This window comes from Prinia subflava, chromosome 1, assembly GCF_021018805.1.
Source record: "Prinia subflava isolate CZ2003 ecotype Zambia chromosome 1, Cam_Psub_1.2, whole genome shotgun sequence".
Classification (NCBI taxonomy): domain Eukaryota; kingdom Metazoa; phylum Chordata; class Aves; order Passeriformes; family Cisticolidae; genus Prinia; species Prinia subflava.
In genome coordinates, this window is record NC_086247.1 from 150,682,274 (window position 1) to 150,703,345 (window position 21,072).

Sequence of the window (21,072 nt, forward strand, 5' to 3'; positions counted from 1 at the left end):
ATTGAAAAAAGCCCTGAGAAGCCTTGGGGGTGTTGGTGGGGAGAGGCTGGACAGGACCCAGCACGGAGCACTCCCAGCCCAGAAGGTCAATCGTGCCCTGGCTGCACCAAAAGAAGTGTGGGCAGCAAATGGAGGGAGGTGATTCTGTCCCTCCACTCTGCCCTGGTGAATCCCCACCTGGAGTGCTGGATCCAGCTCTGGGATCTCCAACAGAAGGAGGACATGGAGCTGTTGGAGAGAGTCCACGGGAGGCCACAAATTTGATCAAAAGGCAGTAGCCAGGCTGGGAGAGCGAGGCTTGTTCACCTGAAAAGGAGGAGGCTCCAGGGAGAGCTCAGAGCCCCTGCCAGAGCCTAAAGGGGCTCCAGGAGAGCTGGAGAGGGACTTTGGAAAACAACATGAAGTGACAGAAGAAAGGGAATGGCTTTAAACTGAAAGAGAGGAGTGTTGGGGGGATACTGGGAAGAAATTTCCTCTGTGGGGGTGAGGAAGCCCTGGCAGAGGTTACCCAGAGAAGCTGTGGCTGCCCCTGGATCCCTGGCAGTGTCCAGGGCCAGGCTGGATGGGGCTTGGAGCAACTTGAGGTAGTGGAAGTTGTCCCTGCACGTGGCAGGGGCTTGGAACAGGATGATCTCTAAGGTGCCTTCCAACATAAATCGTTCTATCATTCCATGATCTTTAATTTATTTTCTTAGTGAGATGTGACGGGAGAAGACGCCGGACCTGCCGGAAAACCCACAAAGAGAAGCTTTGAGAGCTCCAGCTGATTCCTTAGTCTGCTCCATGGTGCTGGAACAAAACCAGAGCTGAGTGCATTCACAGCGTGTCTGCACAAGGTTTTTCTCCAGAGGAGGCATCTGTGCAGCCCTGGGGCTGTGACAGGGCTGGCTGGGCTGCTGCTTCTGCCCTGGGGCTGTGCCCACCAGGCTCCTGCACGTGGGCTCAGAGCCACAGGGCCAGCGCAGTGACTGGGACAGGGCTTTTCATGCTGGACAGGTCATGGATTAGGTTGATTTTATGACAAAATTGCTCCCCCCCTTTTTTTTTTTTTTCTCTGTTTAAAGAAAGTAGGGTGAAGGCTGAGGGCTCTGTGATGGTAGAGTCGGGGACAAAGAATCTCTATAAGCAAAGTAGCAGGGGTAGCACCTGGTTTATTGTGAGGGCCTTGCTTGTAGCTGCCGGGCACAGCTAAAGCAGGCCAGGAGAGCAGGAACAGAGGAGGAAAGAGAGGGAAAGGAGAAGAGGAGAAAAAGAGAGGAGGGCAAAAGAGAAGAGGGGATAAGAGCAGGGAAAAGGGAAGAGGGGATAAGAGAGGGAGGTTCTGAATACTGTACAATAAATATCTTTCCAAGTTGAATAGTATGAGTTGGACCAACCAATCTAATACAAGATAACAACATTTACATACAGACAATAGAAATGTCCCATTATCTAAGGCAGGCAGAAGGGGATTGTTTATCAAGGGAGCTGGCCCTCAGCTTAGCAGGAGTATATTGTTTAATCAAGGGAGCTGGCCCTCAGCTTAGCAGGAGTATATTGTTTAATCAAGGGAGCTGGCCCTCAGCTTGGCACACCATTATTCACTAGCTGATGGCCCTGTACCCCACACCCTAAATCTCAAAGCTTGCTTTCATTTCTATCTCGATTGTTGAACTCATACTCCCAGAATCTAAACCATCATATTTACAAGGCCTTTCTACTTCATCCTTCCCAACAGAAGGCAAGGAGAATCTGAAGTTAATTTACATGCCATGTGAAACAGAGGATGGGAGATGCAGGAAATGAAGGGGAAGAGGTACAAGCCCCTGGACAGAAGGAAAAGGCCTCAAGCTGTGCCAGGGGAGGTTCAGGGTGGACATCAGGAAGAATTTCTTCATTGAAAGGGTGGTCAAGCATTGGAATGGGCTGTCCAGAGAACTCTCCTTCCCTGGAGGTCTCCAAGGAATGACTGGATGTGGCACTCAGTGCTCTGTGTAGTTGACAAGGGGTCAGAGGTTGGGATCAGTGATCTTGAGGTCTTTTCCAACTTTAATGATTCTGTGATCCTGTGAAAAGATAAGCAGAGGAAAGGCTTCCACAGCAGGGAGAGCAGCAGTAGGCATACAGGTGTCATGGCATTTCAGGGTAATTAGAAGAACCTCTAATTAGCAGGCAGCTGCTCTTCCAGCAAATCTCTGAATTTGGGTAAGGATGTGGGTGTCCAGCACCTCAGATCCTTGACATGGAGCTGTGGGGTCTGAGAGCAGCACAATCAGCATGGGGCCAAGTGTCTGCATGGGGTGTCCTGGCAAAGGACTCCTCTGGGCCTGCTGTGGCCCCTTTAGTGGTCATTTCCCAGGTCTGGACAGCCTTCCCTGAGCCCCGTGCTGCAGGGAACAGTGCCTGGATGCTCCTGTGCAGGGGACAGGTATAACCCTGCCCTTCTGCAGGTACGGGATAGGGAACCAGCTGCAGACCCCTTCCCTTCTCCCTGGCCATCTCAGCCCTCTCTACAGCTCCTCCCCACTGAATTTCCAGCAGCAAGTGCCACTCCCTGCTGCTCCAGGGGTCCCGCAGGTGGCTCTGTGGCCATTGTGAAAAACGTGAAATGATTAATTCATGTTCTTACGGTAAATTGGAAAATTATGAAACTGTATAAATTTATATCAGGTAAAAGTCTATGTTTTAGGAGACCTTGTAGCAGATGGTGAAACTAACAACCCTGAAAGGCAGGCGCCTCATTCAGAAAGGAAAAAAAGACTTTTCGGGGAGAGCCTGCAGCCTTCTCAAGTACCGGGAAGGGACCTCCCGAGATAAGGTGGCATCAGCAACTCACACCTTGGTTGCCACCTTCACAGATCCTCAAGCAACATCATCCTTATCTCGATCATTCATCAACCATAAGGACCTATAGATATTGGACATTAACATCTGAACTGAGAAAAGAACTCTTTTCTGCTTGGTCGGGGAAACTCCTGAATTTGTATAGCTAGTCGGGAAACAATGGGAAAAACAGGGAAATATTGGCAAGGGCAGAATAAAGTGTATAAAAACCAAGCCCCGAACCGAGCAAATTCGTGAACTGTTGGGGGAGATAGCAGACTGCCAGACCCTGTATCTCACAGTTCACCCTTGGCATTTCCCAGGAAAACTCTGTCAAGTGTCTCCACTGTTGGTGGGTTTTCGAAATTCTGTGATTTGATCTTTATTAATAAACCAAATTATTATTTTAACTGGAATATCGTATTGGCATTTATAACACCATGCAGGGCAGTGCAGGTGCTGCTGTTCCTGGGCAGTCACTTCCCTCCCCGGCTGTGCATCTGCTGTGGGAGAGGAGAATCCTCTCTGCAAGCCCAGAGGGCTCAGCCCGGGCACGGGCCGCCTGCCTGTGTGCAAATACCATCTGCAAAATGGTGTTTCCAGCTGAAATTCCTGCTCTGCTCCCCCTCAGTTCCCCTCCCTGACAACTCCAGCTACTTTACCGCGTCTCTTTGCAATCAACTCTGCAGGTCCGCGAGAAATTGGCTCCTCTCATCCTCCCTCGCACGGCCCCCTCTCCCTGCCAGCAGCGAGGCCATCCTCCCTCCCATCGCCGTGTGCTGCTGACCCTGCAGTGATGAAATAAGAAATAAAAATTTCTGGGACAGCAGAAACGGGGCCAGCGTGACGGGGAGAAGGCAGATTTGGGGTACGTGGAAAAAAAGAAATAAAAAAAGGGGGGAAAGGGTGTTCGATTCAGCAAATTTGATTTGAATAAACCCCTCCTCCCGCTCCTCCTCATTGGTTTCTTTTTGCTTTCCATATTAATGAGAGCAGCCAAGGAGAAGCTATTGGTTCCATATCGCTTTCCCTTTGCTCAGGCACTCGGGGGAGGAGGTGTTTGCATTTCTCCGCAGGACCAGCTCGCTTTGCAGAGCATTGTCTGGGTATGAGAAGCACACACAGGCACAGGGGCAGGGGCGAGCGCACCGGAGCATCTCAGCCCGGCACAGCATCTCCGGCAGCCTGAGCGCCCCTCGCGTCCCCCGCCCCACCCCGAGCACCGACAACCCCCTAAAAAAGAGAAAACAAAAAACAGAGAGGGGGAAAAAAAGTTTTAAAATATCCCGCCTGCCTTCTTGCTTTTATTTTGTTGTTGTTGTTTGGGTTTTGGTTTTCGGTTTGGTTTTTGTTTCTTGGTTTGGTGTTTTTTTTTTTTTTTTGCTTTAGCGATGGCAAATTCCTTCACGGCCAGGAGCTGGCCCACCCCCTGAGCAAAGGCAGCCTGGACATGACCGGCAGGCGAGGGAGGAGGAATTTGGATTCCCTTCGGAGGCGCCGACCCCTCCTGCGGCCGGGGGGAGCCAGCGCGGGCAGCGGGGCCGGACCGCTCTGTCCCCCCGCGCCCGCCCGCGGGGATGCGGCATCGCCAGCGCCGGGACCGAGCCCTGCGGCAATGGTGAGTCCTTCCCCGGCCTCCGCCGCCTCCTCCCGGGGCAGCCCCGTCCCCCGAGCCCGGGGATGCCGCGGCGGCGCCGCCGCAGCCGGCGGGGGCAGAGGAGCGGGCGGCTCGTCTGCGAGTGACATTGATGGAGCGGCTGGTCCGGGTGCCGGGAGCGCTGCTGGAGGGGGGAATTGCGTGCGGGGTCGCTGCCTCGGGCAGCCTCGGAGGAGGCGTCCCCCAGATGGGTTCGGTGCTTTGCGAGCAGATCAATCTGCCGGCGGTGACAGGTTGAGGCGCTCGGTATGGGGATCACGTCTGGTTTTAACACAATATGGCTGGTAAATAAAAGCTGATTGCCAACAGCCCCGCCGCTGCTGTCGGCGTTTCCCGAGGCTCCCGATGCGAGCTCCGCATCCTCACCTGCCGCAGAAACTCTGATTCACCCTTGGAGCAGCGCAGCGGGACTTGCTTGTTTTTGCTGTGGGGTAGGAGGGAGGAACTGCGGTCCGTGTGCCTTTGACCTCTGCTCGCGTGGCTTCTTATCAGTGTTTGAACAGCTGGCTCTGATAACAGCATCTCCATGGCGAGCACATCTCCGCTCGGGGATGGCACGCAGGACAGGCTCCTCTCCGCTGTGCTCGGAATTTAGCATGGGAAGCGTTCAGGTATGTGTTGGAATCCGAGGAGTTTGCAGCCAGGGAAGGAACAGAATGCAATAATGCAGCTTGCTGTGCAGAGCTGGGAAATGCACGGGGGGGAGAAAAACCAGGGAGATTTGATTAGTGACACACTGGTGTTTATGGCTACACCAGCATCCCACTTACACGGCAGCAGATCTGGAAGAACTCCCTGGGAGTCAGTGGATTTCTTCTGCATCTGATCTGCAGGTAAACAGAATCTGGCCTTTAGCTTGAGGGATGTATTGGAGGAGCACTGGGGGTAGCTATAATACGAAGAAAATCTTAACTAAAGTGAATAAGGCAGCAAAGTGACGTGATTCTTTCTCAGGGAATTATCAATTACCATCCTTCTGGTGTGTGTTAATTACAGTGCAAGTGGTGGACTGGCACAGCAATATGTAACTGAAACAGCTTGTTGGTTTTTTTTTGGGTTTTTTTTTTTTTAATTTCATCTGTTGGAGTAAAAAAAAGAAAAAAACAACAAATGGATTTGCACTTGCTGTTATTTGGGTACACAGCCCCCTGATTCCGCTGTGCAGCCTATGCAGCACTGGTGAGGTACAGCAGGGAAAGGCTTCCGTGGCTGATCCAAGGGAATGTTTGATTGCTGGAGGTTAATGATGGCACAGAGGCAAACTCCTGAAAGTGCTCGTGGTGTAGCTGCAGAGAAGGAACGTGTTACACAAGCATCTCTCTCTGGCTAGTGCCAAACACCCTGGAGCTGGCTTGGAAGAAGTTGTCCCCTAGGATGGGTAAGGCAACGCTGGAATTTGGTGAATAATTAAGGAATGCTGGTCAGGGCAGTAAGAGGAGCTGGATTAAAGTGGATGTGTCTGTGTGTGGGTTGTGGTCTTACACTTTCATCCCCACCTGTTTCCATGTGCTGTGGGCCAGGGCTGCTGCTTTGTTGTCCTTCAGGACAGGTCCAATCACTCTTGTTTTGTCCCGGGCGCTGATCTCGGACATCGCGCAGCGGAAGGTTTTGGTTTTGCTGTTTTGTTCTCTCCATCCAAAGACGTGTGAATGGCTGGGATGACAACCACGGGCACTGCACAGCCTTCAAGGTCACAGGGGGGGCTTTTTGTGTGATAAATACACTTATTTCTCTCTAGGCAGGCTTTGAGATCGCTCCTTGGCTTTAGTTTTCCATCTCCCATGGGGGTCTCCAGGAGACTGGAGGGGTCTTTCCTCCAGAGGGTTTGAGGTGTCTGCTGTGGGCATGGTGGTGCCACAGCCTCTCGAAGCTGCCCAGACCTGCTGCTGCTGCTTCTGCTGTTTGTGAGGCTCACAAACACGGAGGCAGCAGCTCTGCTGTGGGATGCTACCAGGGAGAGGAAACCTGAGGCTTCTGAGCTTGTGGGCTGCTCTGCTGAGCACATTCAGACCTTTGCTCATCACGTCCCTCCTCGTTTGGCTGACTGAGGCAGCATCCTGGAGATATTTTTTTCCTGGGGTTGAGTTCCATATGTGCCTGTGCCTTTGCTAAGTTGAGCCCCGTGTCCCCGAGCTGATTCATTCCAATGTAGCAGATTTTGTTTGCCTTTCCTTCCTTCTGAGCACGCTTAGTACAAACAGTCTAATGCCTAAATTAGCTCAGATTATCTTTTAATGAAACCAGAGTATCTGAGTTAAGAAGCGCTGAGAAAAAGTGAACTCAGGGCAGGATCATGCTGCAACTCATGCCTGGTGGGGAAACCTGCAGAAATATCAGGTCTTGCAGTTAGTCCTGATTTAACAGAGAAATTGCTTATTTGCCACCGTTCCCAGGAGAGGAAAACTGATCTGAGGATGTGGAAGTCAGTGGAGAGGCTGAATTTTATTTGCCCCCTTTCCTTGGCCCAGAGAGTGCAGCCACAATCTTTAAGTCAATGAGGAGAATTTTTCTGTTGGCTTGTGTTTCCTTGTTTCCATTTCCTCTGCTCCTGTCACATCCAGCCAATCCCACACCATCTGTGCTTCGGCACACACTGCAGTCAACAGGATTTTGGAGCGAATTTTCCACATCAGGGCAGAAGTGGAACAGCTCTGCTGAAAGGGATGCAAAATGCAGCAGTGAGGAACTCTCTCCTTTTTGCCACCCACAAGTTGAAAGTCATCTTTGCTGACAGTGCCTGCTCAGGGTGAGCTGTGGCACTGAAAACAGGCTGCTCAGAGTATCCCTGAGGAGACTTTCCCAGCTCCCTCGGTGCTGAACTTGTTCTGTTCTCAGGGAATGCTTTGCATACAGAAAGGTGTTTGGTAGTTTTCCACAGCACTAACAAGTTCTAGAATTCCTGTGTTTACTGAAACGCTGTTTAGATTGCAATTGAGTGGGTACAAATATATGAAGAAAAAAAGCAGATTCTCTTTTTTTTTCAGAAGCTTCATGGCAGAATTGTCCACCCCTCACCCCATTGCTTTGCTGGTGTTTTATCCTCTGACCGACCACCTTTTGCTCTCTCAGTTTATCTCAATTTTTCTTCTTAAGCTTGCACTTTTATCTGCACAAGGCAAACCAGGAATGAGTCTAAAACTCACTGGGTTGTTCAAGCCTTGTTTATGTAACTCACTGCAGCTCAGAGATTGTGTCCCCCTGCAAGCTCATCTCCAGAGCAGCTGGATTAATAATTTCAGGGTTGAATTTAGGATGAGCTAAACCATTCCATCTCCTAAAGAAAAGGTGGGAGCATCACCACACAGAGGATTTAAAGCCAGTGTGGTTGTTGTGCTGAGGAATATTTCCTCTAAAGGGATCCTGCAGAAATACGCAGCTGCAGGGGTCTTGTTTGCTGCTCTGGTTCCAGGCTACTGTTGAATACAAATTCTTCAATTTATTTGCCCTGGAGACACCCTGACAGTCTCATCCTTGCTCATTCAGGTGTCATATTTTACTCCTTGATAGAGAGCTACGATCTGAAACTACTTTGATCTATTTAACTGCTATAGTTTTTTTGGTTTTTTAAAGTTTTTAAAGGTGGAGAAACCTCTTTCTAATGCCACTGGTAGAAAAACCCAAACCAAAGCAAGCACCAAAATACCCAACAAATAACTCAATAATTCTAGTTTTTGTTAATGTAATTCATGATTCACTCTAAAACTGAGAGAAAAGGGGATGAAAATGTATATGGTGAAAATTCTCTTAATGATAATTATGACATTAGCAATAATAATAATAATAGCTTATTTTGTAACACATTGGGAATATTGATGTCTAAGAGCTCCTCAACATACATTAAACATCTGCCAGGTCTGTTTTCAGGTTTGCCCATCCAGTCTGAGGCATTTCACAAGAAATGTGCCTCAGTCACTGTGGCTTTTGCACCCCATTAGAGACGCTTGGGTCACGATTGCTGCAAATGGAAGGATAATTATAGTCTGTTGTCTATGATTTGTCGGTTTGCTAAAAGGAGCTGAGGGCTAGGGCAGGAAAAGATGTTTTAATCTGTGTGGTGGGTTAATAGCCTGGATTTTTTATTTTTATTCATTTGTTGCTCAGAATCAGGCAAGTTTTGCTGCTTTCTGTCCCTGCAAGGGACAGGGCATTGTCCAATCTGATTCTGTGGGGATTCTTGAGAAAAAAAAAATGTATTGAAGGGAAATGTGACAGAATTAAGTTCTCGGTTTCTGGGGAGCAGATTTGTCATTAGGTCCAACTCTGAGAGGCTGAGGATGTATAAATTCACTCACTCTCAAGAGGAAACTTGTCCCCAAAGGCTCCTCTGGCAAAACTACTGCTCATTTCATGTGGAGGGAAGGCTTTCTCACTCAGAAGTGTTTGGCTGCCTGGATGATGCTCATGTACTCTCTGAAAGCATCTGAAATCAGAATTCTCCAATCCAAGCCAATCCCCCTAATTCAGTGTATGAGGAATGAGCAGAGTGGTTCATCCCATCCTGGAGTGGGTCAGATGAATCACCCCGTGGAGGCTCTCGAGCAGCTGACTCAGATACAAATCCAACATCAGCCAGATGGAGCCTTCCATGGTGTCTGAGGCATCCCCAGGAAGGGAAATGCCTCTGCTTCTCCCATCTTTCTTTGGAGGGGAAGGCTGGTGGTATTTTAATAGCTCACAAATTTTGATAGCTGGGAAGTTTTATGAAAAGCCCAAGACTGTTGTGATGGACTCACATCTTCCTCACCCTCATCTTCCCTTTATTCCATGGAGGGCAGATGCAGCGGCAGGAGAATTGGTGACACATGTCTCAGACAATATCCTACCTAGTTATCTTTGATAAAAAAATTATTCCTTGATTTTTGAGATCTGGTAGGCTTGCTTGGTGTACCAACACTTTCTTCCTTTGTCCAGCTACTCAGAGGGATTTTCCAGCTGAAGCTGGGGTGTGATTCTGTGGGTACAGGCACACATCTAGGACAGCGACACGAGTTTCTGCAGGCACACACAAGCTGCTCTGCCTGTTCCCTGAGCTCCAGATTCCTCTGCTGTGCCCTGCCTGGGAATGGCTGCACTGGAAGCTGCACGGAGCTGGAGATGAATGCTGACCAGACCTCATTAACTCGGGGTTGGCACCTTGTGAAATACGTTTTGACCAGCTTGGAGCCCTTGTGCTCAGAACTAGGTGACCTGAAAGGCAGCTTTTTGCCATATATCAATAGCTCAGTGCTTTTTTTATTTTAAAGCTTTCACCCTCTGTCCTAAGCTAACAAAGTCCGCTGATAAATAGGCTTAACTAACATCTCCCTCTTTCACTATGGGCTTTAAAATTATTTACTGAAAAACAAATAATGCAAAATAATAAAAACATGAACCTCTCAGAACACATTGGCACATAGACTGGAGGTAAAGTTGCAGCAGTAAGAGGTACATTTCTCCACAGCAGAAATAAATTATATATATTTGGAAAGGGAGTTTAAAATAGCTAAGATATCTTTAACTCTGAATTCCTTTTCCTGGAATGGAAGGGCTTTATTAAATCACAACATTTCTGTTTCTGCTCTTACTGTCACATTTTTGAAGTAGGTTTAGAGAAGGTGCTTTTTATTTCTAGCAAAAACATAAAATGGCACGGTCATGGTCGTAAGTAAAAAAACATTTCCTTTTAAAACAACATATTTTTAATAATGACATTTTACATGCATCTGCATTCTTAAATTGATGCAATTAGTACCAAAAGCCAAATACGAGCTTGGGCTTAATTTGCATCTAAGATTTTGGACACACAACAAAACTTTCCCTCTTGGCCTAGAAACAAATTCTAAAAAGAAGCCAGCACAAGTGCATTATTTAAAGACCCAAGTTAAAGTTAGTGAAGTTACTCATTTCCTGTGTTTTAGAGAGCTGGATCTTTGGCTTCCTTCCAGGAGTTTTGTGCTCTGACAGAAAACGCAGAGGAGATGAGAGAGCATCCGAAATGCCGCAGATGCTCGAGCTCCCCGTGACTAAGGCTGCGAGTGTGTCACAGCTGCCACCAGAGCCTGGGATGGCACAAGCCACGCTCATTCATCCTGGTTCTGTGGCTTTGGACAGCCTGGATGGGGTTTTTGTGCTGCTGGATGGGTCTGTGAGCCCAGATGATTGTGTGCAGTGGGCGAGCAGCTGGGAGAGCCTGGTTAGAGAACAGCTCTTGGTGGCTGCGGGGAGCAGGCGGGGTGCAAAGCCAATGTGAGCCATGTGGAAGTTGTTTCTCTGCATCATCCAAGCCTCTGGACACTGCTCTGTGTGCTCCAGCTTTTTGTTCTCTGGCCTGTTGCTTGTTCCACAGCTGGATGTGGCAGGCAAAAGATCCTCCACAGGCTACCAAAGTCTGGGTTTCATTTGGAAAAGGAGAAGGAAAGCACATCACAGCATTTTTGGTGCCTACAGCAAGTGTATCCCTGATGGATTTTCACCTCCAGTATTCAACTCATTCCCTCTTCTCTGCGTGGAACTTGCAGGTCCCTTTTGCTCAGATAATTTTCATGATGCTGACCCGAAATGGGATCCAGCTCTCAGATCAAGACACTTCAAAATGGGTGTGGGTATTGAAGTGTCTGCCTGTGTCTGAGTGCAGAAACTCCTGTTAAAATAAAAGTGGATTTAGGACATGATTCAGCCACTTAAACAGAGGTGTTAAGTGTCACTTGAGATCCCCTGGGGTGTCTAACATCCATCAGGGATTTGTCAGTGTGATGTTTATCTGCAGCACATCATTTCCCCTCCTCCTGAGGGCAGGTTAAATGCCCTGGGGTGCTGCTGCACCGAACACCAGCATTCCAGCTACTGATCCTGGCCTCTGGCCAGCGCCCAGTCAATGTGGATAAAGACAGTTATCTACTTTAGACTGAGCTCTGTAGCTCTTCAGCCTAGAAAGTCTTCCATAAATACCACTGAGACAGTGTCATCTGCTGTCTGAGTCCTGTCCTGGCTTTCTAATCCCTCCTGGCGGTGCAGAATGAAGCTGATCAAATCTTGGTCTCAGTGCTTTTACCAAACACACAAAGAATTGATTGATTTTCATATCACAAAGGGCTGGAAAATGCCTTTTTGAATTTCTTTCTTGGATCACAGTTAAGATACTGGGTCACAAAAAAACCCCACCAAAAAACAAAAACAAAAAACCAAAGCAAAACCACAAAACAAACAAACAAACACAACCCAAACCACAAACAAACAAAAAAACCACCACCAAACACCAAAACATAAACAAAAAAACCCCCAAAAAAACCACCCCAAAAACCCCAAACTCTGCTACATTGTAGGTGTATCTATCTATTTAGCTCCAAATCATTCCTGGAATCATTTTTCATGAGACAGCCTCAAGACTGCATTTGCCTTTATCCAGATTCAGCTACCACTGACAGCTCCTGGCTTTTGTTGCCCAGGTTGCTCCATCCTTCAAGGGTGAGAAAGAACTTCTGGATTGTTTGAATGTTTGTGATTCACCAGCTCCAGTCTGGAGTTTTTTCCTTGCGACTACTTTTCCCAGCTTCCTTGAGATGTAGATTTCATCTACACGTAGTTTTGCATTTTTAATGTGAACAGAACTTTCTGTCCAGGTTCCAGAGTGCTGTTGGCTTTGCTACCAGGTTGTTTCAGTTTCTCCAAGCTCTCCTGTTTGGAATGAACAATGTCAACCACACACTTTCTTTGGTGAAGGTTTGTGTGGCTTTTTGTCTGCTTTCATTTTTCTGGCATGTTCTCTGTCTCCAGAAAACACAGAGGTGGGTCCAAGGTGATTAAAGCAAAGCATGGCCTATTTAGAGCAAAACTCTTCAGAGCACCAGGCTTTAATATTCTTCTGATAGACTCAGCATCTTGCAGGACCTCTGGGGAGATTTATGTGCATCAATTTGGAAAACCTCTGATGAAACTCTCCCTGAATGAAAAATGGTTTCTTATCTTTCCAGGATCCATCTGGAAAAGTGAGTCTCCTAGCAGGAATAAAAATGGTTTCTCCAAACTAAAAGTTTCCCTTCTGGCATTGTCTTGATTTAATATTTGTTCTCCTGATGGATCATTACATCGACCTCTTGCTTTCCTTCCCATTGTCCCTACTGAATTAGAACAAGGATATAATTTAGTTACTCTGTTATTCCCAAAGATCTTCTTACTGAGAGACAGCTCTCAATAAATAGATTATGCATATTTTCATGTACACTGCATTATGCAGTACCATGGGTGTGACCCTTTGCCAAATCCATTCACAGCCAGAAGAATTTTAGTGTGTGAAATGCCATGAAAAAAATGGGTATGAAACCAGCTCAACCAGATCACTTAGATCAGATTGTCTGGAACTCACAGTTATTTTCTAAAAGAGTGAGAAGGAAGTTCACCTGAACATTAACATGCAGCTCATCTCTTCACTGACTGCAGAAACTCTAACCTGATATTCTGCTTAATGAACTGACAGACTATTCTGTAATGAATGTCATTCACTGAAATGTTGAAGTTTAAAAATGCTTTCGTTTAAACCAGGGGTTGTCTGAATTTCTGGCAATCATATATAATTTTATGTAATTTCCTTTTTCTTCTTTTATAACTACTTGCTCTAAAATACAACCTTCTTATGTGTGCAGATGTCTGGGTGGAACTAAATGGTGTTTGCTAAATGTTGTCTTTACAGCAATGAAACCTGTGGAATCCAGGTTTCAATTCTTTTGATCCCAAATCGGGTTTCTAAAATAATTAATTAGATTGGGCATCCTTTTTACTTCCATTAGCTGTGGGGGAATTCTGGGCAGTGGGTGCTGTGGAAGAGCCAGGTAAGGCAGATACGATGATCAGAAAAAGAAAAGTTAACAGATCTCCCCATTCTGTGTAGACTGATCAGACTGGGAGGATATGCAGGCATGTCTGAGTGCACGGCCAGGATAATCCAAATCACTCTCCTCAGCAGCATGTTCAGACTGGCATTTCATAAATCAGCTCTGAGAGCTTTAACCCAAAATATGACAGCTTCTGATTCACGGGCTGGTTTCAACATGCCAGAGTTTTCCTGTACTTGTGCCACGTCCTTGCCATTTCCAAAATGCATTCCTGTAAAGTGCTACTGCTTCTGTGTGACTGAAAATCACCACCTTTAGGGCCTTTGTGTTTACTTTTAGCCTGCAACAGGCAGAAGATCAGACCAGCAAGCAAAACCTCTATTTATATTCTTAGTGCATTTTTATCAGGAATGGCCAAGATAAAGAAGACAGACTTGAGGATGGCTGAGCCTACCTTGTTCTTTCATATTTCTGCAGCTGCTCTCAACAGAGAATCAGAGAATCAATCAGAAATTCATGGAATGGGTTGGGTTGGAAGGGAGCTCAAAGCCCATCCAGTCCCACCCCTGCCATGGCAGGGACATCTTCCACTATCCCAGGTTGCTCCAAACCTCATCCAGCCTGGCCTTGGACACTTCCAGAGAAGGGGAATCCACAACTTCTCTGGACAACCTGTTCCAGTGCCCCACCATCCTCTGAAAAAGAAGGCAGTAATCTCCAAGAATTTCTTAACTTCTTAAAGAAAATAATAATTTCCATCTTCCCTCAGTGCATCTCAGGACTTTGCTTCCTTTGCTGCTGGAGCAACATAGATGAGGATGTTGTCCAGACATCCTCCTGCCTTTATTTTCAGCACTTCTAAACTTTGTGTTAACCTTTGTGGCAACTTTTTTCTACTCTAAGTTGAAGGAGGCAAAGAAAAATTACTGATGTAAGGGAACATGAATAAAAAATTACTAATGTCCTCTAAATGGGGCAGCTAGTATTGACACCAACAGAAGCTGGACTTAGCCTTCAAAAAAGTTCTCATCTCCAAGAAAGATGTAAACTCCTCCACTCCCAGTGAAAGGAAGCACAGTGATTTGCGAGTCCATTTAATAATCAAATGTGCAAAAGAGTAAAGCAATGCACATTCCTCCAGGAGCTTTCCATTCCCCTCTGTGCTGTTACCATTCTCTGCCCTTTTTTGCAGTGTTCCCTCTTTGTCCATTTGGGATTCAGGCTGTGCTTACCATGACTTCAGCTAACATCACCATCAGCTCCATGGCTGGAAGCTCTGTATTTGCAAGCCTGGTTTTACAGAGTGTTCTAGGGGATCCCACATTTTATCCTTTATTTCCTCTCTCAGCAGATTCCTGCCTTCAGTGACCCATGGAATACAATACAAAGCAGGAGAGACACGGTGTGACCTGCCTGCTGTTTTGAGTTTTCCCCTCTGATTTTCCTGTGGGCAGCCTTGGAAGAGCTCCTCTCAATGTGCAGTGAGCTCAGGGAAGGAGCCCGTGTCATTTAAAGTCAGCAATGCTGAAATGTTTGTCAGGTATGTTCATCCTGCTTGTTGCAACTTGGCCTTTCAACAATACCACGGGATAAACAAGACCTGACCCCAAGTTCTTAGTAAGTCTCTTAGCAAATACTCTACTGATGTTCTTTGAATTCTTTTAAAATAAATCCTTTACACAAATCAGTCTAAGCATTGGAACTTTTTTGTTCTTTTGGGGGTTTATTCAATGTGTTGCTCCAGCAGCAATGAAATTCCATTGCAAAATCACAACACCCTGCACGAGACACCTGGAGGGCTACACCTCGAGTAAACCTCTACAATATATCATTGTCATGGAATCACAGAATGGTTTGGATTGGAAGAGACCTTGAAAATCATCCCCTTCCAGCCCCTGCCGTGGGCAGGGACACCTGCCACTATCTCAGGCTGTTCCAAGCCCTGTCCAGCCTGGCCTTGGACACTTCCAGGGATGGGACATCCTCAGCTTCTTTCGGAAAGCTGTTCCAGCACCTCACCACTCTCAAGGGAGCAAAATCCAATCTAAACCTGCTTTCATTCTGTTTAAAATCATTCCCCCTTGTCCTAGCACTGCATGTCTTTGTAAATAAACTCTCTCCATCACATCTACATAGACACAGGTTCGTACACTATATCTACAGAGCATAGGAATATAAAGTTCAATTATTTTTTTTTCCTAAAGCAAAAATTTTAAATAAATCAGATGACTTGTGCTGCATAATAGCTTCATAACCCACCCCTGCCCTCCCACTGTCCATTACAGGAGTCTGGGATGACTTGATTATCTATAAACATCCACAAAGTACATGTCTAAAGCTACTGGAGATAAATCCACTTTGATTTGTAAAACACTTTCTTAACTCCCCTTATGGATTTACAAAACAAAGGCTTTTCATGTCAAGGATGGGACATAAGGTTAATAGATTCAAAGTAAAAAAAAAAAAAAAAAAAAAAAATCAAAATATTTCCTTCATAGGTTTTTAGCATTTAAAAGGGAATACTTACTCTTCTCCCAAAGGATTTCTTAAAAGTGTCACTGTCATTATCCTAAATTGGTAGTTAAGGAATTATCTGAGGAAAACTCACGTCAGAGTTCTTGTGTGCTCAGACAGGCACAGACTCGTCGTCAAACATTTTTCAATTGCTTGGGTTTTGCATTTGTGCCTTTTTTTTTATCTCCACGCTGCACAGTGACAGAAATTTCTGTTGTCTTTTGGAGATGAAATGAATCTCCCTGGATGAGGAGAAGCAGTTTTCATTAAGATCTCTTCAGCAGAGGTTCGTTTGCTTGACAGCACTGGCATGAATACCAATGAGGCTGGAAACGGCGAGGAAGGCAGATAATAATTTACAGGGCTCTGATGGGAGGGAAACAGCAAGAATCTGCAGTAGCCTGGCAGAATGTGATCTCCAAACCCTCTATGCAACCTCTAAGTAAGGTATTTAACAAATGAAGGCAAATAGGAGTTGCAAACCTCATGGCCCAGGGAGTGTTTCCACAGCAGTTGGGATGAGGCTGTTGTGGTTGGTGGTGAAGCAGTTTGGCAGGGTGAGCAAGAGTGAGGGCAAAGCCATTACTGGAGCTCAAGGCCAAGGAAGGTTCCAAACCTGGTGTGTTTCAGGTTGTAGTTACAATATTAAAGTCATTTTCTTGCCCCTGCTAGGAAACCAGCACTGGTGGTTGTTGGCTGCCCCTTGAGCTCCCTCTTGTTCACAAGAAGGTGGCTGAGAAATCACTTCTGATCCAAAGGTGGGTGATGAGTTTAACATAAAAGCAAAGGCTCCTTGCTGGCTGCACAGAGAGATTTTTACCCTGGTAGGGGATTGCTCTGTGGTTATTGATTTGTTGCCATTGACAGATGGATTCACTCTGGTCCAGCTGTTGCCTTGGACAGAACAGCTTTTCTTTTAGACCTTTTAAGAACTTTTGGTCTACACAGCTCAGAAATGAGAGTTAAAGAGAGCCAGAATACCCTTTTACACAAGGAGAAGGGGAATAGAAGAATAGAGACTGCAGGATAAGGACACAGTAGAAATAAACTTGTCCACAAAGACATGTTCTGGTTCTTGGATGAAAGTGCTTTAGTCCTCTAAAGGAGCCTTAGGAGGTCAGATCTGACATGGGCACCTGTCCATGGTAACAAGAAAATGTTTCCAAATTTCAAATGCTCTGAAATGTTACATTAGTGAAGCCTTTACAAAGATTCTATTTAACCAGTTTTCTTTAAGTCTTGGCTTAGTCTCTGGTAATTAAAAAAATAATTCTATTCCTTAGTTGCTGCCTGTTCTGTGCTGTCTTTTTCAATTAATTTAGCCACTATTTGCTCCTTAGTCTGCAGCAGAGCTGGTGACAGGGAATATCTGCTCTGAGTGCTCCTGTTTGAATGTATTTCAGCAGAATATGTTATTGAGCTTTTGGGATATGAGGGACTCTACAACTCAGGAAAACAGTGTCTGTGCTGGGAAATTGATCACTAGGGAACATCCTAAACTTAGAGAATTTGGTCACTAAACCATTATTAAATTATTATTAAATGAATGATAAATAATTTGCATGTTGAATGGGATTGCAGGTAGCTGAGACTCTTTCTTGCAATGCCTGGGCTCAAGTCAGAGATGATCCAATCTCGTGCATCGTTCCCAACAGGCAGAGTGCAGATGGCCACTCTGCTTGAAGGGCTGAAGAGGTTAAACAATTTCTACAAACCCGTGTGCCTCAATCCAAACCCAGCACACATCTCAGTCACCGTGTGTGTTTGGGGGTGTGTGTGTGAAGTGTGGCTGAAAAAAGCACCACAAATGAACAGACAGAAAAAAAAATCCGCCTTGTGCCTCCCACATTCCCCAGCTCCTGTGCTATTCCAGCTCTCCTGGCAGTGTTGTTGGATTGCAAGAAGTATCTTGAGGCAGAATCCCTCGGTTCAGTCATGACTCTGTGCTTTGATGTCACGTGTTGTGGCAAGTCTGGATTGTGGCTTTTCTGGAGTGTCAGAGTTCAAACCCTGCATGAAGCGAGGCCTCAGCTGGGACAGGGCAGGAGAGATCCCCTTGGTGGACAGACCTGATTCACCAGGGTTGGGAAGTGTGCTGGAAAAGAGAGCTGGCTGCACATCAAAGAGCCTGTATACTCAACTTGCAGATTCCTGGGGAGCTGTTTCCTTAGTGACAATAACAACAAGAGCAATTTCAGAGCATTTCTTCATGTCTGTTCTTAGTGCTTTAGAGATGTTCAGAAGTCAGAGTACAACTGGCACTTTTCTTCAGAAGGGTTGTTTTTTCAACTGGCTTGTCTTTCTTTTCCCTTTTTGTGGCTCACGTTGACATATCAGAATTTTTGTTTATCACAGGGATCTGTCTTAAAACTGTTGGCATTTTTAAATCCACGGACACCCTGGGAGCTGAAGGAAGAGACCTTGCAGGATTTTTAATGTGTCCAGTAAATGGTAGCAAGTTGGGAGGTTATCCCTGTGACATCAGTGCTGGGGGGTGTGGAGGGTGGACAGACCTCAAAGCCAATCCCACTGCCATGGAAGGGACTCACCAACCCCCAAAACTAGGCTTGTAAAAGGAAAAAAAATAAGGAAGTGAAATGGCAAAAACCAAACAAACAGACACAAAATCACGCTTAAGAGACAACTCTTGACAAAAGTCATCAACCTCCATATTTGTCAACATCCAGAGTAAGTTATGAAAAAAAAAAATGTAACGTGATCTGGGGGGTGGAGGGAACAAAATACCATAAAATCCTAGAATGGTTTGGGTTGAAAGGGACCTTAAAGTTCACCTCATTCCAACCCCCTGCCATGGGCAGGGACATCTCCCACCATCCCACTATCTCCTGTCCATCCTGGCCTTGGGCACTTCCAGGGATGGGATGTCCTTGCAAGGGAGTGACCTGGAATTAGTGGAAAGATGGGACTGTTGTAGCAATAAGACAAATTTTTCAGTCTTTCCTGAAGAAAACCTGCAGGGTGAACACCCACTCTTCATCCTGGAAATTAAAGATCCTGTGCACACTCACAGGAATTCAGTTTTGATTTCCAAGAAAACAAAGCTGACTGAAACCCTCGTGAAAATACGCAATCTGGAAGCTGGGAGAACCTTTAGAGGTCACAGCGTGTTGTGAAACTGAGTCAGAACACAGGAAAAAAAAAAGTACAAACTCAATTATAATTTCTGAATTAGGAGGGCAGTCGGTACAGGCTTCATCTTTAACCAAAGAGACCAAAGAGTAGTGACTGAAGTAAAAATATGATTCATGCCACGGAGGTGTCAGGCTCTTTTTATTAACAGCAGAAAGAGACTAAAATATCTCTGCTTATAATTTAAACACTAATAATTAGCTGGGAAGAACTCTTTGTCCAGGAGCAGTACAGTCAATTCACTAACACCACATGATTCTTTCTTTGTTCAGGGTGTCACATAATTCTCAATAAATTTCAATGTCATGAGCAACTTTGTTTTCCCTTCCTCAGTCAGGGCAGGGGGGCTTAGAACATTGTGTGTGTGCATTTCCAAATGTGCTTTTAATTTCTGTTCAATTCTTAGACAGTAATTCTTGATTAAATTATGAATTGGTAGAAACTAAATCAGAATGAAGCATATGGCACGATCCAATATGGAAAAATCAATGAAAAAATAGAAATTAAAATACATATCACTTAAAATATTCCTGAAATACTTTCCCCAGTTATAAAAAAAAAATTTAAATTGTGTCTCCAAACTCAGTTATCATCAACCTTTTTTCAGAGTGGGGGAAAAAAAGCTAAAAATGTAAATTACAAACAGAAATGTCATTTATGATTAGATTGTAGATTAGCTATTTTAACACTTTGGATCATTAATTTAAATGGCAATCTCTAATAATGAAACAGCAGGGTTAATTAAGTTCTAAGTTCTGCTTTGGACAACTTGTGTCCACGTTTCACCCCAGTGCTTTGGAGCCAAATTTCAGTCTCTCTTGTGAGCTTCTCCTTGCTGTTACACAACTAGGGGTTTTTTTCAGTATCTCACCATTATTAAGTGGTTCCAGCCTAGACTTGAATCTTTATCCCTTCATCAAAAACCTGATCAGGTTTGACTCAGCTCTGCAACTCTTGGTGATAAAATCTGGGATCACAAACTGTGCACTGCATGTGTATTTTACACCAAACCACTCGATAGTATCTGAGAAAAATGAAAGTGATTTTTCTTAGCTCCAGCTTTCTGGGCTCTTTTCATGGGTGAATCTATTAGAGCAGAATACCAAATTAGGAATTAAAAGATTTACTAGGTTAAAGCAGAGAAATCCCACATGGGATGCACAATGGTACGTTGGTACTGGGGAGGAGGGAAGCAAGGAGGGGTGCAAACAAGTAGCACAACAAGAGTAGAACAAATTAAATTGACAGGGCACCATTTACCGAGCAGGATGCAAACACATTGATTAAATGGCAAATTAAAGAGCAGGAGAATTTGTTGCAGATTTTATTACTGGAAAATGTTTCCAGTCAAAAATTAGAATATATGCATTGCTAAGAGCCAGCTTCACCTGCTCTGTTGAGAATGACAAAATTAATCTGGCTGTTTGAGGGTTAAAATCGTAAACATCAAGAGTAAGAAATAACACATACAAGAAAAAGGGGGAAAAAAGCCCATAGGATTATAGGAACACCTTGGGTCCATGAGTTGTGAAATCCACGCAGTGGTTGTGGAGCCCTGCAGCTCCCTGGAGGCACCAGAAGCTCCAGGCAGCTCCATCTCATCATCACCTCCTGAACCACCCCACTGAGCTGCTGAGGAGAGCCTGACCTGATGGCTCACACTGCCCTTGGCTGGCAAAGCTTTAGTTTTCCATAGGATCACAAAATCATGGAATCACAGAACGTTTTGGGTTTGAAGGGACCGTAAAGATCATTATAGACCATTTCCCACCCCTTGCCATGGGCAGGGACACCTTCCACTATCCCAGGGTGCTGCAAGCCCTGTCCAGCCTGGCCTTGGACACTTCCAGGGATCCAGAGGCAGCCACAGCTTCTCTGTGCCAGGGCCTGCCCACCCTCTGAGTAAGGAATTTCTTGCTACTATCCAATCTAAACCAGCCCAATATTTAACCCAATTCACCTGGAGTAAGTTGGGTCAGGCAGTGATCCTTCGAGGAGCCTGATGTGGACAGGAGGCAGTGCAGCACTGGTGTCTCCAGGCTGCCTGGGGGTAATGTCCTTTGAGCACAGCCAGAGCTGGGGACAGGCATGTCTGTACCCTCCTGGAGGTGTTTGAAGCATCCCTTCAAACATTTTTGTTTG

The 21,072-nt window shown here is 45.7% G+C and overlaps 1 protein-coding gene and 1 long non-coding RNA gene across 2 annotated transcripts in view; one reads left to right on the forward strand and one right to left on the reverse strand.

Moving 5' to 3' along the window:
* Positions 1-1,489: 1,489 nt before the first annotated feature.
* LOC134560658 (uncharacterized) lies at positions 1,490-5,460 on the reverse strand. Its single transcript, XR_010082777.1, has 3 exons — positions 4,826-5,460; positions 3,465-3,590; positions 1,490-2,045 (listed from the first exon to the last, which is right to left on the reverse strand). It is a non-coding gene; the product is annotated as an uncharacterized LOC134560658 (long non-coding RNA).
* The window catches only part of ADCYAP1R1 (ADCYAP receptor type I), a 139,900-nt gene continuing 122,479 nt past the window's right edge, over positions 3,652-21,072 (forward strand). The window contains exons 1-2 of the mRNA XM_063416865.1: positions 3,652-3,908; positions 4,192-4,420. The gene's annotated coding sequence lies outside the window, so the exon portion shown is untranslated. The remainder of the gene's footprint in view (positions 3,909-4,191; positions 4,421-21,072) is intronic.